The following is an 18,920-nucleotide window of genomic DNA, read 5'->3' on the forward strand; positions in this document are numbered from 1 at the left end:
GAGGCCACTTCTTCCGGAGGGGTCAATTGCAATTGCGATTGTTTCTTCTTGTCTCGCTCTATTATGATAGAGCATGTATTTTGTTATTTCCATTGGATGAGTGAACTTATAATTGCCATTTTTTCTGCTTGCCTTATTTCATCATATTTATATACGTTATAGCTACTATCGGAGAGTGAAGTTTATATTATGGCCGCGTATTGTATGCTTTTTTTAAGAAACAATGCCGCTGTGATGCTGCTCAGTGTATGGAGGCCTGCGGGTCTTTCAAGTGGTCGTTGCAGACAGATTTTACTGCTGGCCTCCAGCGTCGTCTATGTTTGATGTGACGCAAATAAAGGAATTATTATTACTTGACTGTTATTCCAGCTTTCGGGGCTTCGCAAAGGTCCTCCAATACGGAGGGCCCAACTTAAACATGAAGATTGACACACCGTCCGTTAGGTATCTCCCTACGACACGATCATTCCGTACCGTGTGGAAAAAACAACCGCTTCAGTCGGAAGGTTTTTCCACTCGCAAAGCGAGACTCAGTTCTTAAGTATATTATACACTCAGTGCACCGGTAACGAAGCGCGAGTCGTAGCTGTTACGGTTATATGAGCGCCATCCATTAGCATTAAGATTCGTAAAGGTGTACACGCAAAAGAATGAGCGCATTAGCCCTCTGTACACATTGTTTTCTTTTTGACGCAAGCGAAGGGCCAAGAAACAACCAAAAGCAAAAATCTACCGGAAAAGTGGGTTTTCGCCCAGCTCTGCAAACGTGCCTTATCTCATGCTGACTGAGCCAACATCGCTCTGATTGCTTTTGAATTGGAAAGACCCGTTCAAACAGGTCATGCCAGCCGTGCTACGGAGGGGATGAAAAGAACATCAAGATTCTACGCACAGAAGCGGGACGCAGGCTTGCGGTGAACAGGATTGCCCATGCATGATGCGAACACTTCGCGTACGCTCGCTGCGATGCATGCGCTGTGTCTCTGATTTCCCAGTAAGAAGCGCGTATGTCGCATACAGGGAGGATTCGCACTAGTTCGAACGCAGGTGACAGTGAATCTACCTACGCGCGGTTACTTCTAACCATCGCAGAGCATGCTATGTCGCGTGCGCAGTGACAGTTCTGCCCTGACGAAAGCGTGTGGCATGGTGAGCACTCTTTAAAGAAATAGTTGTTGCTCCGCTTATTCCAAGGCAACTATGGTCTTGCAAGTACTGCAGCCGTCTTCATGACATTGCCGCTTGTGCGAATGCGACTGATATAAAATAAAACTTGGCAGATGACGTACCACAGCGCAGCTGACATTTTGAAACAAAGTTTCACTCGGGCCAAGAGGTCGCACCGATGCATGAAATCGAGTTGATGCGGCATATAGAGGGGAATCCATCAAAGTCAAGTAGATTTGATTAAGGGAGTAATTATTCATTACCATACACCCGGACAAGGACGAATATTTAATAATAATATTTGGTTTTGGGGGAAAGGAAATGGCGCAGTATCGGTCTCATATATCGTTGGACACCTGAACCGCGCCGTAAGGGAAGGGATAAAGGAGGGAGTGAAAGAAGAAAGGAAGAAGAGGTGCCGTAGTGGAGGGCTCCGGAATAATTTCGACCACCTGGGGATTTTGAACGTGCACTGACATCGCACAGCACACGGGCGTCTCAGCGTTTTTCCTCCATAAAAACGAATATTTCTTCAGCTACGAAGTTCATGTGAAAGCTTCATGACTCTCCTTTGCAGCCGTTGGTGGCGCTTGGATGGATGCTAATGAGTTATCACTTGTTTACTTTCAATTTGAGTCAGATTAAGAGTTAACAGAGTCAAAAATATTCGCCTGGTTTTACGCAATAAGCATTCTGTCCCCTGGTTCACGCTGCCTCCTATGACAGTTAATAATAATAATTGGTTTTTTGGGGAAAGGAAATAGCGCAGTATCTGTCTCATATATCTTTGGACACCTGAACCGCGCCGTAAGGGAAGGGATAAAGGAGGGAGTGAAAGAAGAAAGGAAGAATAGGTGCCGTAGTGGAGGGCTCCGGCATAATTTCGACCACCTGGGGATCTTTAACGTGCACTGACATCGCACAGCACACGGGCTCCTCAGCGTTTTTCCTCCATAAAAGGAATATTTCTTCAGCTACGAAGTTCATGTGAAAGCTTCATGACTCTCCTTTGCAGCCGTTGGTGGCGCTTGGATGGATGCTAATGAGTTATCACTTGTTTACTTTCAATTTGAGTCAGATTAAGAGTTAACAGAGTCAGAAATATTCGCCTGGTTTTACGCAATAAGCATTCTGTCCCCTGGTTCACGCTGCCTCCTATGACAGTTAATAATAATAATTGGTTTTTTGGGGAAAGGAAATAGCGCAGTATCTGTCTCATATATCTTTGGACACCTGAACCGCGCCGTAAGGGAAGGGATAAAGGAGGGAGTGAAAGAAGAAAGGAAGAATAGGTGCCGTAGTGGAGGGCTCCGGCATAATTTCGACCACCTGGGGATCATTAACGTGCACTGACATCGCACAGCACACGGGCGCCTTAGCGTTTTTCCTCCATAAAAACGCAGCCGCCGCGGTCGGGTTCGAACCCGGGAACCTATGACAGTTGTAAATTGAATTTTGTTGCTGCTGACGCGTCAGCATACAGGCAAGCGTTAGTTATGTCATGAATGTGGTGTTAATTCCTTCACTCGGCTGATGCCCTATGTATTAAGGTAGAACCAATCTGACGGATTTATGCTGACTAATTTCCCGTTCTCATGCGTAGCGTTTCTTAAATGACCCCGAGAAAGCGCTGTACCGTTAGTCTACCGACCCAATTTCGTCTACTGGCCGTAAGCTTAAGAAAATTATATTCCCATAAGTTATAACAAGCTCCGCTACTGAGTAAACCCTGAAAGTTTGCCGCCTGAAACTAAAAAGCCTGAAGCGGTACTGACAATGATCTTATTTGTATATATCGTTTATTTGTCTCGAAAACTTGAATTACACTATCTCTTCAGGCTATTTTCAGCGCATGTTATGTAAGCCCTCACACTTCTTTTCCCAGTACATAAGAGTTATGAAAAAAGCCGTTCGTACTTCTAACTCCCATCCCCCTCCCCTCAAACAGTTTGTGACGTGATTCGTAACATCGCTGTCTTGTTCTCCACCGAGAAGTCAAAGCGAGACTACTTGACAAAATGACACCCTTACACTTTTCATATATAACTCTCAGGCGAGATTCAGTGGCAGCTGTTCATAATGATAATAATGTGAGGCAGAAGAACGCACCAGCAAATTCACCTTTTTACTTCAGGTAGGCCGAAGCAGCAGCTACCGACTAGTCACAGCTTAGCAACACTTCGTCTTCTTCGCACGACCCGATGACCGATGATGATTACGCTGAGATGAAGATGAAGGTCACTCACAGTGCTTACAACATTCCCCCTCCCGAACGAAAGCGACCATCCTGGTCGCAAATTAAATCTTAAGGTCGGCGGTTAAAGGGTTTCAAGCGCGACACGTGCACAATCTCGGTGCCGCGACACCGACGATCGCGAACAGGCGATGCAGGTGTGATGAGATAGTTTACAGGGGAAGTTTGTTCCAGAACCGTGTACGGGCCAATAAAACGGCTCAGAAACTTTTCACACAGGCCGGGGATGCGAGTAGGTGTCCAGAGTAGCACTTCGTCTCCAGGGCGGAAAGACACTGAGCGATGAGTCGCATCATACGTGCTTTTCCTGGAAGCTTGAGTGGCTTCAGTTTGAAGGCGGGCACGATCACGGCAGTGGGCGATACGAGACAGGAACTGTTCGTGGGAAGGCGCGGCAGAAGGAGTAGAAGCTGTGAAGAAAGATGCTTCGAGGGAGAAGGTAGGATGGCGGGCATAAACAAGAAAAAACGGAGAGTAGGTGGTGGTTCGTTGAACGGCAGTGTTGTAGGCGAAGGTTACAAAGGGGAGTAAAGAGTCCCAGTTGTTGTGCTGAGGGTGAATGTAGGTGGATAGCATATCAGAAAGGGTGCGATGAAAGCGTTCTGTGAGGCCATTGGTCTGAGGGTGGTAAGGAGATGTAGTTTTATGCACCGTGCCTGAAGCATGAAGCACTGCGGCGAGGACGGTGGAGAGGAACGACTTGCCACGATCGCTAAGGAGGAGGCGAGGGGCGCCGTGGCGAAGAAGTATGGTGTGGAGGAAGAAGTTGGCGATTTCGGAAGCGGAGCCGGAAGGAAGTGCTGCGGTTTCAGCGTATCGGGTGAGGTGGTCAACGGCAGTAACGACCCAGCGGTTGCCAGCTGGAGTCAAGGGCAGGGGTCCATACAAGTCGATTCCGACGACTTCGAAAGGTGTGGAAGGACATGGGAGAGGTTGCAAGAGACCGGCAGGAGGCGACGTAGACCGCTTGCGTCGTTGACAAGGGATGCAAGACGCTACGTATTTTAATACTGAGGTTGAAAGGCCAGGCCAGAAGAAACGACGTTTGATGCGGTCATAGGTTTTGTGGTACCCAAGGTGACCTGCGGTGGGGTCGTCGTGGAAGGCTTGTAGAACTTGAGGACGCAGGGAAGAAGGAATTACGGGAACCCATGTGTGGCCCAGTGGGCTGTAGTTGTGCCAAAATAATGTGCCATCCTGTAACTTGAAATTTTTGAGCCGACGACGGAGACGGGCATTTGGAGGTCTAAGAACACCGCTGAGACTATCAATCAGCTTTTGACAGTAAGGGTCAGCACTCTGGTGGTGAGCAAGATTGCAGTGTATATCTGGCATGGGAGCAATAGAGGCGGCGCTCAAAGACTGCATAACTGTAGGGTTTAAATGGCTTGACTCCGTTGGGACAGGAGAGGAATGCGAGGACATGGGTTGCGACGGCAAAGCAATAGGGCACCGAGAGAGAGCGTCGGCGTCCTTGTGCTTCTTGCCCGATTTGTAAGTGACAGTAAAGTCGTACTCTTGAAGGCGGAGGATCCACCGCCCGAGACGACCGGACAGATTTTTCAAAGTGGATAACCAGCATAGGGCGTGGTGGTCAGTGACGACTGTGAAGTGACGGCCGTACAGGTAAGGACGAAACTTCTGAACAGCCCAGACGACGGCGAGACATTCTTGTTCGGTAATAGTGTAGTTTTGTTCCGCAGAAGTCAGAGTTCGGCTCGCATAGGCAACAACATTTTCTGTAGAGGTGTTTTGTCGTTGCAGAAGGACAGCGCCAATGCCATGGCTACTGGCGTCGGTGTGCAAAATTGTCGGTGCTTTATCATCAAAATGGCAGAGGACGGGACCCGAAGTCAGAGCACGCTTCAGAGTTTCAAATGCTTCTTCGCAAGCAGGAGACCAGATGAAAGGCGTGTCGTTGTGAAGAAGCGCATGTAAAGGTGAGGCAATAGAGGCGAAATTGCGGATGAATCTGCGGAAGTATGATGCCAAGCCGAGGAAACTGCGGAGATCTTTGACCCGAGTTGGACGGGGAAAGTGCAGCGCAGCAGCGATTTTTTCAGGGTCAGGCTTAATTCCTTCGCTGCTTACGAGATGGCCAAGAACTTTAATGGATTTTGATGCAAAACGGCATTTCTTCGTGTTTAGCTGTAGGCCAGCGCTGGAAAGTGCTGTCAAAACTTCATCGAGACGAGTAAGGTGATCAGGAAATGACGAAGAAAAAATGACGATGTCATCTAAGTAACAGAGACATGTTTTCCATTTGAGGCCGCGGAGAACTGTGTCAATCATACGCTCGAATGTAGCAGGAGCGTTGCAGAGTCCAAAAGGCATTACATTGAATTCGTATAAACCGTCCGGTGTTGCAAAGGCGGTCTTCTCTTTATCATCTTCATTCATGGGGATCTGCCAGTAGCCTGATCTTAAGTCAAGGCTGGAGAAAAATTGGGCACCTTGCAAACAATCGAGGGCGTCGTCAATTCGAGGGAGGGGATACACATCCTTACGAGTTATTCTGTTTAGAGCACGGTAATCTACACAAAAACGAACCGAACCGTCTTTTTTTTGCACTAGCACAACAGGCGATGACCAGGAACTAGACGATGGGCGTATGATGTTGCGTGCAAGCATGTCAGCAACATTTTCCTGAATAACTTTGCGCTCGGTTGGAGAAACACGATAAGGCCGGCGTCTAACTATGCTTGATCCGTCGGTGAGTATGCGATGCGTTGCTGCAGCGGTTTGACCCAGTGTGTCGGAATTGACGTCGAACGAGTCTGCGTGCTTGTTCAATACAGCGAGCAATGCGTCTGTCTGGTCTGTTGTCAGGTCGGTGCTGATCGTGTGGCGAAGTGCTGCACTGAGCGAGGCAGGGGATGAATCAGAGCGATCGGAGGTGGAAATGGGAAGAAGTGTGACAGGCTGGGCGGAAGCAATTAATGCAACAGTAGAGTCGCGTCGCAGAAGAATGGGCTCTGATGTGGTGTTGAATGCGGCGAGAAGAGAAGAACCGCTGGAGAAGCGAAGAAGGGACACGATGATGATAATACCTCTTGACAGGAGACGAGGGCTGGGTGTAATCAGGACGTCGCCATCGGTGACGGCGTCAGAAGTCACAGATAGAATATCTTCGTTGCCCGGATAGAGGACGTGATCGGCAAGCATAAATACACGGGAAGAAAGTGGTTCTCTATCGGCAAGAATGTTGCATTCAGTGACTTCAATAGTGGGAGGGGAACACGTAATGACTGCTGAGGCGTTTTGGAGGAAATCCCAGCCGAAGATGAGTTGATGGACACAGGAGGATAGGACAGCAAACTCAATGAAGTGCAAGATGCCATCAATGGTGACTCGGGCTGTACACGCTCCACAAGGGTTAATATTCTGTCCATTTGCAGCACGTAAAGGAGGACCGGTATAAGGTGTGCGCACTTTTCGCAGTTTTAAACACAAGTCAAGTTTCATAATAGAAATAGCGGCGCCGGTATCAATTAAAGCTTCCAGTTCATGTCCCTCAAGGAATACAGTCAACATGTTTGATGGGAGCAGAGGAGGAATTGGAGCGACGACAGGCGGTGCAGTTTTACCTCCGGAAACTGCACAGGTTAGTTTTCCGTTTGGCGGGCAGAAGCTGAAGATGGAGGGCGAAGGGGCGACGAAGTCCGGCGAAAGGGTGACGGGGAGCGACGACGCGATGGCCGTGCTGTCCTAGACCGGTCAGGAGAAGTCGACGGGGAGGAAGAGGGACGGAGGTCATTATCGGTGTAGTACTGGCGAGGAGGAAGCTGGTAGGCGTCGTCACGTCGAACGTACCCATAGCTCGCACGCTCATCTCGCAGTCGTCGGCGACAAACGCGTGTTACATGGCCGCGGATTCCGCAGTAGAAACATACTGGACGAGGTGGGAGAGGCCGCCAATTACCATACACCGGTGGTCGCGGGGACAGGGCGGCGAGGCTGGGTGGGACGGGTGCGTGATGGACAGGAGGACAAGGAGGAGGAGCCGCAGTGACTTCAGCATACGTCGGAACGTAGGGAGGGGCTGGTGGTTCTGTAGCCATGGGACGATTGAGTGAAGTAAGCTCCTCCTTGATAATGCCACGCAACCCAGTAGATTGAGCAGGTGGGCGTGAGAAGGCAGGAACCGACGAAGTATCATTGTGGAGCCCTTCCCGTATTATAGATCGTATGATGGTGCGCAGATCAGTTTCGGGAATTTGGCTCGGATCCCAGGTGTTGTTGAGGCGGCGCGACTGTAGATAGTCAAGTCGCTGGCAAGTGGCACGAATGTCTGCCACCGTGACGGGATTTTGGGCAGCTAGAGCTGCGTAGGCAAAAGAGCCAATTCCTTTTAAAATATGTCCGACACGTTCAGCCTCGACCATGCCATTGTTAACTCGCCGGCAAAGGGCGAGTACGTCCTCAATGTATGATGTGTATGTCTCTCCTGGAAGCTGCACACGGGTCTCTAGCTTCTTTTGAAAAGAGGTCGGACCAGCACCAACAGTTCCAAATATCTGGCGGATCTGTGTCGTGAATTGAGGCCAGTCAGGAATGGCGTCCTCATGGTTGAGGAACCACGTCTTAGCCACGTCACTCAGGTAGAATGAGACGTTGAGTAGCTTCATAGAAGCGTCCCAACCGTTAAAAGCGCTCACCCGATCGTACTGCTGTAGCCAGTCTTCGACGTCGTCACCGCGGAGACCGGCGAAAACCGGAGGGTCGCGCTGACGTGAGGTAACTGACCAAGTTGGGTGGGTCAAATGGTGCTGAGCAAGTGCACCTTGGGACGTCAGTGGTGCAGAGGTGGCATGGGCAGCCGTGGGATGCCCATCGGTAGCTACAGGCGCCGGAACGGTGAGAGCAGGGGGATGTGACTGCGCCATGGCGGTTGATGTGCCGCCAAGAACACGACCGGAACGGAGCTCCAGGGGGTGCCGCGTTGAGGACGCTGGGATCAGGAGTCACCTCCACCACTTGTGAGGCAGAAGAACGCACCAGCAAATTCACCTTTTTACTTCAGGTAGGCCGAAGCAGCAGCTACCGACTAGTCACAGCTTAGCAACACTTCGTCTTCTTCGCACGACCCGATGACCGATGATGATTACGCTGAGATGAAGATGAAGGTCACTCACAGTGCTTACAATAATAATAATAATAATAATAATAATAATAATAATAATAATAATAATAATAATAATAATAATAATAATAATAATAATAATAATAATAATAATAATAATAATAATAATAATAATAATAATTGGTTTTTGGGGAAAGGAAACGGCGCAGTATCTGTCTCATATATCGCTGGACACCTGAACCGCGAGGTAAGGGAAGAGATAAAGGAGGGAGTGAAAGAAGAAAGGAAGAATTGGAGGTGCCGTAGTGGAGGGCTCCGGAATAATTTCGACCACCTGGGGATCTTTAACGTGCACTGACCTGTTCAGGTATTTTACTTTCTCGATATAGTCAGGTAAGAAATTCATGAGCTACTGGAGAGACTCTGGAACTTTTATTTTAGCGGGGGGGGGGGGGGCAAGATTTTAAGCTTATTTTGATATTTATTTATTTAATGCTCATTTACATAATAAATTTTATATTTTTATTTTTCAATGTTCAAAGGTTGATGCAAACTGTCACGTTGCGGTGACGACACTCCAGCAGTAAAAAAGACAACGAAAAGGCTTCAAAAAAAAAAACTCTTTAAAGGCCTGATTCGCGCCCGCTAAGATGAATGACTCGGCGGCGGCGATAGCCTCAAGTGTGCTCGGCAGTGATCGAACTGAATGTCATGCAGTTCTTGGCCGCGGTCAATTTAAAGCTGGCAAGGAACCTTCGAGATAAAGAACCAAAAGCAACTACAGCAATCTGGAGAAGTGTGGAAGCATTTGCACGTGACCACGATCAATGGAGATAAGTCTGGTCGCACCTAGCATTACAAAACAAAATGATAAAGCCGCGTGCCGGCAGTTTTGAGTGCGAACGAAGAAACGGTGCCAAGATTCAGGGCAATAGAAATCGAACTTAAATGGGAAGCTTTATAGGCCGGGAGATTTAGGCACATGGAGTGATCAGTTGCGTTAAAAAACTTTGTGCATAGCTTGTTTAAATTCTGCTAACCATGGTCATGCACACGGGTCAGAGAGTCGACTTCTGTTGGGGCATGACTAGCTTAGGTTACTCATATACGTAATGCTTTACAATTGGCTACGAAGCCCAGTAGCTCAGCCCCACTGCGATTTCCATTATAAAAGTCCTAGATCTGAAGTGTTTCAGTTGTCAGAAATCTGATCCAAGTGCAAGCAGTTGGAGACGGGGGGAGGGGGGGGGGCGCTGCCCCCTTTGGAAAAATGTTGGGGGGAACGACCACCCCCCTTGCCCCCCCCCCACCCCCTGTTCCGGACTACATGCATATATGAATAGTTGCAGAGAGCACCTTTTTTTAGCTTCTGACACACACCGCCGGTTGATTCCTCTCTACAGGTAGGCATTCTTACGCTTTTCTTATATCCGCCTCCTTACACTATTACCACCGTGATAATCACCCTCCTGTCATGTATTCGTCCACTCTCTGCATACCTTCCTCCTTACAGGGTAACCACAGGTCATTTGGTTCCCGTGGGGATCACCCTTCGGTTACTTGCTACTATTATTACTACTAGTACTACTACTACTACTACAATTGTTGCTACTACTACTACTAAAGCCTGGCGTGAGCTCACACAGTGCCTTGCTCTCGGTAACACCAGATCACGCAGTACTTCAGTGACTCTTCCCCTGTGCTGGGAGGTAACACGTATAAATTGGCGTTTCAAGCAGAATTAATATATGCTGAAAAAGCTATAAAATACGAGAAGGAAATTGAGGGGAACAAGCTACGTCTGTTGCAAGACGACAGCAAAGAGATAGAAAGCCAGCCTCATGTTGCCCATACTCCTGGGTCTAAGCGGTTATGAACGATTTCATACAGGCCTTGCCACATGAGGCTGCGGCATCATACCTAGCAATTTTTGAAAAAAGTAATTTTGAGCGAGGAGCCGTTTATGAACGAATTTTTTTCATATAATGTAAGATTTCACTATAACAATCAATATATCTGCAGACCACGCGACGGCAGACTTCTAACTTTTTCTTCAATTCACGTTTTCGCTATCATCAAATGCGTTCCCCTTTGGTTTTCTGTGGCATGTTTAACTGTTCGATGCGATTGCTGGAAACTCTTTAAAAGAAAGATTTTGCTACATATCAAAATAATGGACCATTACCGTCAATATTTCCACAAGAGTGTCTTAAAATTTTCCAACTTTCAAAGTGTTGGCCCATGAAAGCTGGACTTGCGATGTGCTAAGCGCAATAGGGGTAAAAGTGCCTCTGTTCGTGCCGTGGCTTGGGTCGATGTCGACGCCGTACTATCAGTGCAGAAATGAGGAATATCCTTCTTTGTGGTTCTAACTATCCTGGACTATAAAACGACCACAGCGGTGGCCTAGTGGTTGAGCATCCGCCTCATCCACCATAAAGGTGCGGGGTTCGATCCCCAGTGCCGCCGGGTACCCACCGGTGATACAATGGGTGCGAGCATCCCCTGGTCTGGTGCTTGGCTTACTTAGGGCGAAATGCTTGGGAAATGGGTCTTTGACCCCACCTTGAGCAAACGAAAATACCTTTTGCCATGGCGCTCTTTGCCCGCAGATGCCCTTGCGTCATAAAAACTCACTATCATCGTCATCGTGGATTTTGACTCGTTCAATTTCCTACAGGTAGCCTTTGTTCGTGGGAATTTTTGCATGGTTGTAAAGCTTTTGATCAGGGCAAGACTGTACGAAGAAAAAGTTGCTTGCAGCCTACAAAATACTGCACCTAAGTCATCCGGTACCATGCAACGGCTCTTCGGCATGTCCGCTTGTTTTAGCCTACAGCTGTAGATAAACAACAGCGTCAATGAGATATTTCTTTAACATTCCATAACGAGCCAAACAATTTGGTGCAGTGCTACTAAAGCGATCTTGCCTTACCTGCAAAGTTCACAGCACTTAGTGATCCTATAGCTACGGCGACAACTCTTTTCTACTTTGCTTCATTTACGCGTAGTAAATATTGAGGAGCAGCACGCATTTTTCTGGGGTTCCTTGTGCACGTACACTCTCTGTAGGTAGCGGCTCAAGGTTCCTGCGTTATCTTTGATCAAGATAAAGAGAAATATGCATAACTGGCCAAGTCGAACGCCCTGATGCAGCCCTTCTCCGTACCTTTTCAGTTGCTGGAGGCATGAAAGCGCTCCACCGCCGAACGCACACAAGGTAACACTGCCAACCGAGTGAATAATTATGTTTGCGGATCAACTCAGTCAACTCTCGCTCTTTCTGCGTCGCGTGAGCGCAGACAACGTAGATTACGCGCACAAACTGACACATTATGGCATTCTGAGGCCACGCAGATATCCGCCCCTGACACGGATTGATTGTTGAAAGAAGCAGCGGCCTTCACCGTTCTGGATCAGTGCGTCGAAATAGTTCCTGATTTCGGCTTATTTACGCTTGCTTTCTTTCGCGGCGCTTGAACTCCGACTTATCTGAACCGTTATCTACGCACAGACTTGGCTTGGTTAACAGCGATCGGACGATTCATCCGCCGCTTGAACTAATGCCAGTTGCTGCCGATCGATTGAGGATATCGTAACCTGCTCAAGTTTTGGCACCAACGAACCTCCGCCAGTTCCAGATGGCGTTCGCGCCCATGAGCCGATTTTATGAATGTCAAGGCGCTGAACTGCGCGATTTCTTTCTTCCATAATGAGAGCGAGAGAGCAGATGTAGAAGGATGGAAAGGTGCAATACAGCTCTTTGGACTGCCAGTCGCCCCCTGTTCAATCTAAATAGTGAGCGACTGACTTCGTTCATTTTGTTGTGGAAGGCTGTGAACACCGAACGAATGCTTGAATATAAACTTTGAGTTTAAGTTTATTTTTGATATAAGGGTCATATGGAGCCGGATGTAACCGTTATTTGAGAAAAAAAAGCGTAAAACACAAACCAGCGTTCCGTGTGTGTCGTCTCTACGCGCTGTTATCTGTCATGTTTACTATTCACCAATTAGCCCAACTCCGGACCATTATAAAGTACAATTTATAAACCGTAATAATATCTACTAACGCATTTTGGACGACTGCTGTTTACGCCGGAACCCTGGGAGGTGTTATTACGTAAACTGCAACCATTAGCGACGCGTTCCCGCTTAGAATGCTAGGACAGTTTGAACGAGCTTTAAAACGCCACTGATTGAAAAACTTCCGAAGGCTCACTATAGTGCAAGCACAGAATCTGTTTAAAATTGATGGAAATCTACAAATACGTTAATAAAGAATATCCTGTGGTAGACCAAAACTTCTCAATAACGAGAGCCTCGTGACGGGAAATATCATTGAGACATCGCGTACAGTCCTGAGAGGATTCGCGCGCAGCTTGATATCCGTGACTGAGTCGGGCACTTGGTGAGCTGGCCGTGCATAAAAAGTATAAATTATTCACGTTGGTGAAAATCTGCCTAGGGTACCTTGGTGTTGACACGCTTTTCTGACATTGTTGAAGTCAAGCAATGAACAAACAAAAGCGATGACCGAGTGGCTCTAGGCATCGCAAAAAAAAAAAAAGCCGCCTCGTATGCGCTGGCGCCTGTTCGAATCCCACTCGCGGATGCAGTATAGGACCATTCGGACGAAAAATTTCGCAAATTTTGCTAGGTTCGGCTTCATGTTCGCCCTAATGTACTATCGCGATCAAAATACTATGGGACGCATATTCTCGGAAAGAAATTCATTCCAGCTCAACTTCGCAACACAGTCGAGTGGTATTGTTGCCAGTGGATAGAGCGTGCATGTGCCTACATACAAGGGCATATTTCAGGCCGCTGAGTTACGTAACTGCAGTGAAAAAAAATTTCCACACACTCCCGTGCCGTAAAATTTATCTCGATAGTACGGCTTCAGGTTGGACACGTTATTTGGGCGATGTTCGCCTTAGTTTCCAGAGAATGGAAATTAAAACCATTTCATCCTCAAGATTGCAGCTTTCTGAGTGGTAAACTCGGTACGCCATCAAAACAGGCAGCAGTTGTATCGGAAACAATGTAGGTATGCACTGCCATTTAGCCAATGTTGGTATGCGTTTCGAAGAAGGTTTCAAGAGTTGCACATCCCAGCAAAGGAATTCGATCACCGTGGCCGACTTGATGAGCGACAACTTCATGCACGCTAAGCAACCTGATGCCGCGATGAATCTTATCTGAATTAGGTAAGAAACCATAATGGTAACGTTTCTGGGATTGACAGTGTTTTCGACCTTAGCTATCTATTTTGTCGATAGGATTGAGGTGATCACGTGCAATCCTTTGCAGCACCAGACACGTCGCATTCAGAGAATACTTCCTTTGGGTCCTCAGGAAAACAGGAATCTAGCTCTCTTTTGGGGAATTTCAAAAATCAGCAGGGAAATGCCGGATCTGTTTTCGGCTTAAGGCATCATCAACTGGCTGGATTAATATCCGCTGTAGATGTTCAGGATCTCAGTGACGCTGTGGACGCTTGGTTGTCTTCCGAGCGTTAACAGAAGGGGGAAAAAAAGGCGGTTTCATTTCGAGTTCATTTCACTTCGTCCCTTAAATAAGTGCCTCTTTCCGTTAGTTTCGCAGTTACGTGGGCTAGGATTTGATTAAAAGTGCTTTGTCCCCTGTTGAGACGAACTTGAATCCGTTTAGGCTTTTCTGACCGCTGCCGTAAAACTTTTTCACGACGACTCTCACCATTTAAGAACTTCTGAATGGTAGGGAAGGGCAGTTTCTCCAATATATTTGACAAATTTTTCATTGCAGGGTCTTAAGACAATACATCCCGTTTTCAAGCTCCTTGTTCGGCTCGGCGCAAATTCAGCGTCGTCTCCGGTGGAGTGTTTCTCGCAGCGCTGCTGAATTTGCAGTATGTTATACGCGGTGCCGGTCACCTTAGAAAGGATCGAGAACAACTCAATCCTATTTTCGTTCCTTGGAAAAACTTATTCAACGGCTCTTTACAGGTATGTTAATGCTTCTCTACCTCAAAAGACAAATTTATTGCAGAGAAAATTGCATTTAAAAGTTTTCCTGTCACTTGATTCAATCTAGTGACGTCTTGACTCCGTGATCGCCATTTGGAGGTATCGTGGTGCAGCCTAGCCTCTGAGATCCGCACATGAACCACGCCGTAAGGGAAGCGATATAGGAGGGACTAACCGAAGAAACGAAGAAAGGGGTGCCGTAGTGGAGGGCTCCGGAATAATTTCGACCACCTAGGGATCTTTAACGTGCACTGATATCGCACAGCACACGGTTGCCGTAGCGTTTCGCCTCCATCGAAATGCGGCCGCCGCGGTCGGGTTCGAACCCGTGTACTCCGGATCAGTAGCCGAGCACTCTAACCACTGAGGCACCGCGCCGCCTTCTCTACAAGGCTACCATCGGCGATGAGTCGAGCGCTCCAGTGCTCTTGTGTAAAACGGAAGTGGCGGTACGGATTTCGAGAACGCTTACTTGAGGCTCGCGTCATCGAGCCTCATCGTTAAGCTCCAGCGCTACCGCCACATGGCACGTGGCGGGCACAACCAACGCCCCAAGCATCAAGAATTATCGAAGTGGTTCATACCCTTCTCTGCTCTGTGAGAGTATTGACGATTTTCGTGATCCCGACGCCATGCTGTGGCGACGCCGCGAACTATTCTAAGAAGGATCGGTGCTCGGAACCCCATCATTTGCCTGAGTGGTTCACCGGACTGTGCGGACATTTTTGTCATAGTTTTGCGGTAAAAACATTTCTAGATACTGCTGCTACATGGAGGACTGCAAGCTAGCGAGGTCAAAGAGCCGCTAAATATAACTGCGTGATTTTTCTGGTGCGAGCAATATAGAGAGCATGCAAACAAGAGGTTTCCACGCTGCTTTGAAACACTCGCAGGACCACGGCAGCCCAATTGTTCTCAGGCACCCAGCCTATATTTCTAGAAATATGAATTGCTTGGAGCGGAAGGGCCTGTGTAAAGACGAAGCACCACAAATTGAAAAAAACAAAAAATGTCGCCGTGCGCACATGACTAATGGGCACAATTCAAGCGCGAAGTTTTTTTGAGGCTGTTTCTGCAACTTCAGGGCTTAATATAGCATGTGCTTATGGTTACGTAGTACTTTCGTATCCACAGAGGGTGGTGATTTAATGATATTCTAATTCCATGTCACGCTGATTATTTCTCAACTTCAACTGCCCAAAGTAATAACCGCAATCACTGGTATCAGTTAGACCGACTGGTGGATGAGAAGAATCGAATAGATTTGAACGAGAATAATTGTATCACAGTGACCTGATTTTCTTTTCATGTAAGACCACAGCGGTGGTATACTATTTTGAGCATCCGCCTCGAATGCCGGAGGTGCGGAGTTCGATCCCCAGTGCCGCCGGGTACCCACCGTTGATACAATGGGTACAAGCTTTCCCCTGCCTGGTGCTCAGCTTCTCTAGGGTGAAATGCTAGGGAAAGGGGTCTTTGACACGACCTTCAGTACAGAAGAAAAATCTTGTGTCATGGCGCTCTTTGGCCGCAGATTCTCTTGCGCCATAAAAATTCATCACCATCACAACTGATCACCATCACCATTCTCTTCATGTGCCTTCTATGCACGGCATAGCGAGGATGCCGCAGCTGTCGTAAGAGAGAGTTCAGGGGTTCACGGGTCAACGGGAGAGACTATTCTGCTGCTGTGGACGTGGTTAGGCTGATGATGAAGGCGGGACCTTTGGCTGACGCTAGCAGGGACACCTCCGATAGACGCTCGCTAGCCTCAAGTCTTACGCAAATAACATGGACACGAAATCGTCTCCTGAATTCAGGAACGACCACCTTGAGTAATTATCGCAGTTTTCCCTTTGAAATTGAGGCTTAACGGTTTACAAGCGATTGTTTAGAAGAAAAAGAGTCCGAAAGACAGTTGGCGCTGTACATTCCCGCGAAAGTACCACGCCGCCAAGTGCAGGATATACCGAGATTTCCACATTCCCCAGGTAGGCGCACAGTGACCACGCACAGTGGCTGTGGACGCTCAGTGGCAGAGGTCTCCTCATGACGGAGTCTATGGCAGCCTGCTTTTTGTGTTCGCTAAAAGGCATTCCTCTATGCATAGTCACCCAGCGGGCAATCTAGCGCACGGAGTGCCGCAGAACTGTCAAACACTCCCAAGCCGGACCCTCACCGTTCTCCTCAATCGCGAACGGTGCAAGCACAGAGGAAAGAGAACGTCGGGGAATTCCGGCAGCGGCTATTTTAACCAAGCTCCGTTACAGAGCAAACGCTGGAAGTTTGGCACCTAGAACTCATAGCCTAAAGGGGCACTGACGATGATCTGTACCGTTCATTTTTCTCGAAAAATTGAAGAGTGCTATCTGTAGGCAATTTTCCGCGCATTTTTCACAAGCCTTGATACTTCTTTTTTCAGTTCAAACAACTGTCAAAGAGGCCGTTCATACTTCCCACTCCCTGCCCTTCAAAGAGTTTGTGGCGCCATTCGTAACATCACAGCATCGTTCTGAACTGCCATGTCAAAGCGAGCGTACTTGAAAACATGATACCCTTGCTGTTTTCTCAAAACAGATACTCACAGAACTTTTACCGCTGTGCTACGCGAGATTCAGCGAGAGCTGTCCAGGTATTTCCATTTCTCGATATAGTCTGGTAAAAAAAAAATTCAGAGCTACATGCATATATGAGTAGTTGCAGAGAACACATTATTTTTTAGTTTCTCATACGCTCCGCAGGTTAGTTCCCTCTCCGGGAGCCCGCTCTTGCGATCTTCTCATACCCTCCTCCTTCTCCTCTTTCCGCTGTCACCCCTGAGACAACCACCCTCCGGTCAATCATTCCTCCGCTCTTCGCATACCCTCCCCCCCTTCCACGGTAACCACCCGCCGTGTGATTCTCGTGGCAACCACCCTTCGGTTACTTGCTACTACTCTACTTCTGCTACTACAACTACTACTACTACAACTACTAATACTAATACTACTGGTACTACTACTACTACTGTTACTGCGTTACTACTAATAATAATACTATTGGTACTGCTTCTACTACCACTACTGGTAAAACTCGCTACTACTATAGTATTGGGACTACTGCTACAACTGTTACTACACTACTATTACTATTAATAATAATACTACTGGTACTACTAATACTGCTGGCACTACTACTACTACTACTACTACAACTGCTACTAGCTGCTATTGCTGGTACTACTACTACTACTGTTACTGCACTACTAATACTAATACTACTACTGCTACTGGTACTACTACTACTGCTGGTACTGCTGCTACTACTACTGGTACTACTGCTACTGGTACTTCTAATACTACTACTACTACTACTACTACTACTGTCACTACACTACTGCTACTGATAATTCTACCGGTACTACTACTACTACTTCTGTTACTACACTAATATTAATACTACTTGTACTGCTACTACTACTACTGTTACTACACCACTACTACTACTGTTACTGCTACTAGTACTACTACTGTTACTACACTACTGCTACTAATAATTATACTACTGGTACTACTATTGCTACTACTGCTACAACTACTACTACTACTACTACTACTACTACTACTACTACTACTACTACTACTACTGCAACTACTACAGCTGCTGCTGCTGTTGCTGCTGCTGCTACTGCTATTAAAGCTTGCTGTGCGCTCACACAGTGTCTTACTCTCGGTGCCACCTCATCACCCCGTACGACACTTACTCGTCCCTTGTGCAGGGAGGCAACAACATATGTTGCAAGCACAATTAATATGCGCAGGAAAAGCTATAAATGCGAGAAGAAAACTGAAGGGAACAAACAACTGCTGGCGCAAAACCACAAGAGAAGTCCAGCTCCTTGTGTCCACATTCCTGAGTCTAACTGGTTATTATTATTATTATTATTATTATTATTATTATTATTATTATTATTATTATTATTATTATTAATATTATTATTATTATTATTATTATTATTATTATTATTATTATTATTATTATTATTATTATTATTATTATTATTATTATTGTTGTTGTTGTTGTTGTTGTTGTTGTTGTTGTAAACGATTTCAGTGCAGAAGTTGTCACATGAGGTAGCGGCATCTGCGTGCTTAGCACATCAGGTAGAAGTACCTCTCTGTGCGGTGCCTTTGGCCGATGTCGATGCTCTAGCAATCACTGCACGAATCAGGAACATCCTTCCTTGGAGTTCGAAATTTTCGCGGATTCTTACACGTTCAATTTCCTACAGGTAGCCTTTGTTCGTGGGAATTTTTGCATGGTTGTAAAGCTTTTGATCAGGGCAAGACTGTATGAAGAAAAAGTTGCTTGCAGCCTAAAATCTCCTGCACATAAGTCATCCGGCACCATGCGACGGCTCTTCGGCATGT

General features: G+C 47.1%; 1 long non-coding RNA gene across 1 annotated transcript in view; it reads right to left on the reverse strand.

The window, feature by feature from the left end:
- LOC144130266 (uncharacterized) overlaps positions 1-18,920 on the reverse strand; it is a 98,124-nt gene that overhangs the window by 78,791 nt on the left and 413 nt on the right. The gene's annotated exons all lie outside the window — the stretch shown is intronic.

This window comes from Amblyomma americanum, chromosome 4 (assembly GCF_052857255.1).
Source record: "Amblyomma americanum isolate KBUSLIRL-KWMA chromosome 4, ASM5285725v1, whole genome shotgun sequence".
NCBI classification, from domain to species: Eukaryota; Metazoa; Arthropoda; class Arachnida; order Ixodida; family Ixodidae; genus Amblyomma; species Amblyomma americanum.